Here is a 4,420-nt window from a genome sequence, read left to right as displayed (position 1 = left end):
ACACCACCAGCTATGTGTCATCTCTCTGAATCTTCACTCCATCCCACGAACTGGGTGCTCTTATTATCCCTTTTTAACAGATGAGGAAACTGAGGTTCAAGGGTTAAATAGCAGGGCCTACTTTACAGAGTGAGCATGTGGCAGAGCCAGGGCTTGGGAGCCGAAGGGATGAGGCCAGACATAACTGTAGTCCCCGGTTATGGGGACGGAGGGACGGAACCTATAAGAGGTGACATCATTTTTCCCAAGGTCCCAGGGAAAAGTTCAACAGGTAGTCCCAGGACCGGGCCCCAGGTCTTTCTGCCTCCAAAGCAGGTGCCTCCTCCCAGGAGGAGCTGGCCATCGAGGGTAGGAGAAGGATAGGAGAGACAGACATCGGTGTGAACCCAACCCATGGGATGTTTGGTAAGCAGAGATGCTCAGAGGCACGGGGACAAAGAGAAGTGAATAGTTCTGATGGGGACATCAAGGAAGGCTTCCTGGAGGAAGTGACGTTAGAAAGGGACATTTTGAAGGGGTGGGAGCAAGGAAGGGATTGTATCCCAGGCCTGCAGAACCACAGGAGGGCTGGACACTTGCTCCACTGTGTTCTCTGAGTTTGGGGGAGGGCTGACTGTGGAGGCAGCCCACCCATGACTGTCTCCCCCATCAAACGACATGCTCCTCAGCGTCTTCCTCAGGACTTAGCACGGGCTGGGACTCAGGGGACGGAGAGAGGTTGGATGAGGTCCAGCTGGGTCCCAGAACGTCTTGGGGTGAGCAGGGAGTGAGGGCGGGAATTTTCGCCCAGTCCCAGCCTGGCATACAAGGCAGCTTCCTCCCGAAGAGCTCTCACCTCTTCCTACCTCTCTCACCTCTGGAACCCATCGCATCCCCCACCCCCACCAGAGAATCCCCAGCTGCCCCTGGGAGGCAGGCAGTGCTGGCTGGCAGCTGAGACCGGAGGGGAGTCTGGGGTGGTTAGACTCGTAAGAGTCAGTGTGATGACACTCTCCCTCCCAAGCTTCTGTATAATTAACAGGCCCTCCGGTGGTTCTGAGGCACAGCCAGGTTTGAGAACCACTGACTTAACCTGCTCAAGTCTCAGTTTCCTTATCTGGAAAATGGAGAAGTATATGTCCCACCCCCATAGCATAGCTCTGGAGATGGTAAGATGCACAGGGGTGTTTAGCAAGGGGGAAGAGCCCTGCGAGTAAATAATGGTGACTGGTATTCCACACACTCAGCTAGTAACCGGCCACAGCAATGAAGCAATGGCCCAGACCTCCACCAGAGCCCAGGAAATGGCCCGGAATCTGTGCAAGAAGCTGGAGCATTATTAATTTGTGAAAAATTCACTGTGACCAAATAGTTATTCAGTACCTCCCAGATCATTTTTAAAATGCAAATTTTATCAACAAAGAGGAGAGCCTAATGCAGTAACTAGCAGAAGGGAAAGCAGAAAAGTGAATAAACTAGAAAACCAAAAATCAGCCTCTTCTACCCACCCCCACACATGCCCAGCAGGAGTCAAATATTAATTAACTGCTTCTTCCACTTGGACCCCCTCTTTGCAGGATTCATTCATGTTTGTTATGACAAACACTGCAGGAGCCAACCAACAAAACCCATCTCTTCAGAGGAAGAGATGGAGCCCAAAGTCACCAACAGAACAGACCCCTAGCTGGGCTGGACCTTGGGGAGTTTTCTCTTAAAACAAATGTGCCCTAATTTTCAGTCACTTGTGTATGATACCGAGGAGCGGCAGTAGGGTGAGGTGTTTGATTACTTTTACCTGGAGTGCAAGTATTTGCAGGTACTTGGAGCTGTCGAAAACTTGCACTCTTGAAAATAATAATCCCACAGAACATTTAAATGATAAACATGGTATTCAGGCACAAAGACAATTTCAACAAATTCCAAAGTAAAACACATTCTCAACACAGTGAAATAAAAAAATTAAATTAATAGCTAGAGAGGGTTCTTCTAATCTAACTTGGTAGAAATTTGAAAACTCTTTTCCAAATAACTCTTGAGATAAAGAGGGAATTCAAAAGGAAATTACAGCCTACTTAGATGTTTCATACTATTTGGACATTAAATAAAATGAGAGCGTTGAATACTAAAACTTATAGGATGCAGCCAAAGCAATACTCAAAGGAAAATTCATATCCATAAATATACCTAAAGGATATTAAGTCCCTAAGAAAGAGATTCTTTTAACAGAAAGTTGGCTTACCCATCAAACGGCCCTCAGTAAGGGGAGAAACATCAGTCTAGTTGTCTTGCCAAGGTTCCTTAAAGTTCATACAAAAGAAAGATTGCTAATACAGTTTTCTTTCCCAAAACTCACCATCTCCAAACTTGAGATGTATGGTGATGAAATCACAGGAGTAGCAGAGATGCGTACATATACACTGGGTTTGCTATTTCCAGTAGACAGATAAAGAAAGCAAGCTAGAGGAAGTTCGTCATGCCTACAGAGAACCCTCAGTCCCAGTTCTGTTCTCATTACTGGTTCCTCTACCTGAAAACTGCAGTTAAGCAGTGAATAGGGAGGCCAAAATTCTAGACTCTGGCTCTTCCGTTCATTAGCTGTGTGACCTTCACAGAATCACTTAACACTTATGGAATAGTCAGCTTTTGCCATAATGATGCTGTTTAACAAACAACCCCAAGCCCTCAGAGACCTACACGTTTATTCTCATTGGTCTGGAGGTTGACTGCAACTGGTTGATCTAGGCTGGACTCAACTAGGTAGTTCTGTTTCAGGCCGTAGGTCAGTTGAACTTGACTCCAGGCTGTGGCTTGGGCTCAAGTGTGCCCCGTGTGTCTTCACATTATTTTGGTATCAGAATCCAAATGGGATATATTCTGTTGTGACAGAACACAAATAGGCAAGACATAGGGCAGGAGCGTGTGATGTCTCCTAAGGCTTCCTCTCAAGAGGCATCCTGTCTCTTCCACTAACAGCCTGTTGGCCAAAGTAAGTCACGTGGCCAATGACAAAGTCAGTGGGACAGGAAAATCTATTCTGCCTCAAGAAGAAGGGGACTGAAGAGTTGCTGAACAATAATCCAATCTATCCTACTTTCTTAGCTTCATCTTTCCTGTCTGTAAAATGCGGTTGACGGAAATTCCCACCTCATAGCAAAAAAAGTCCTGAGCTTTGCTCTAACCTAACAGTACCCGAACCCTCCACTGGTTGGCTTTGACTCGGGTTATGTCCCCCTGCTGCCCAGTAGAGGGATGGGGTGGCCAGTCCTGGAGCCGGGGGTGGAGCCAGTGCCATTCAAACCCCAGGTCTGTTCCTGGATGGAGAAGAATTGGAACCTGTGTCAGGAACCTCACCGCAAAGCCCACTATCAGTGTTATACACTTGTTATCCATCAAATTTCCAAAACTGCTCAAGTCCCACTGAAAGGTTCACTACAGGGATCACCTCCCCTTATCCAGGCCCCTCCGGAGCTGTAAGCAAGGCTGGCTGCCATCACTGATTTACCAGCTGCCTTTTCATCTTCGTCGGCACCTCGAGTCCCTCTGGGCCAAGAGGTGAGCAGCCTCATGCAGACCCCTGGAGATGGAGGGGCTCAAACAGACTCGCTTCAAGGTCCAGTCTCAGGATGATTCCCCAGTCAGTCCAGCCTCCTTTTCAAAGGAAGAAAGAAGAAGCCAAAGGCAGGAGAGTAGAGTTGTGAAGCGTTTGGATTCTGGAATAGGAAAGACTTTGAGTTCAAACCCCATCTCTGCCACTTTCCGACTCTGTACATTTAAGCAAATCAGGTAAGCTCTGTACACCTCAGTACCCTCATCTGGGAAATGGGCCTGATGACTACATCTCAGGTGGGTGTCTGCACAGAGTGGTGGAGGGATGATTCAGAACATGGGATAGAACAGCACCAGGGTGGAACCCCAGCGCTTCCAGTGAGGGTTTCTAGAAAAGCTTTGGTCTCTTCTTCTGTGAATTGGGGATGATACAACAAACTGCCTGACGGGGTGTTTGAAAGTCCTGTGCTGGGAACCAGCGAGCGCTGTGCCTCATAGGCACTCGGTTCTCAGTAAATGATGGTTCCGTCCCTTCTCCGTGACTCTGAAAATACCAAATGGGCTGCCTTTAACAACAGAGTCACTACATGTGGGCTGATTCGGTGTGTTGCATGATGCGCCTTATAAATGTTAATTAGTCCAATGAGTGAAATACCCAGACGTTGTCAGATCTAAGATGTTATCAATGCTAAGACACAACACAATTTAGGGCGGGGAGTAGGTGCCTTAGAATAGATTAAATTCAGTGCTTGGTACTACAGGTGAGAAATCAAGCCATGGTTCCAAAGAATTAAATGGTGTCTGATTTCATTACCTTGGAATAGCCTCATCTGCGAGTATATTGCATCCGCTGGAGAATGACTGTCCTTTCCGATTCCCTAATATCTTGAAAGGG

This window comes from Neophocaena asiaeorientalis, unplaced genomic scaffold (assembly GCF_003031525.2).
Source record: "Neophocaena asiaeorientalis asiaeorientalis breed wild unplaced genomic scaffold, Neophocaena_asiaeorientalis_V1.1 scaffold78, whole genome shotgun sequence".
Lineage (NCBI taxonomy): Eukaryota > Metazoa > Chordata > Mammalia > Artiodactyla > Phocoenidae > Neophocaena > Neophocaena asiaeorientalis.
Note: the sequence above shows the minus strand (reverse complement) of the source record.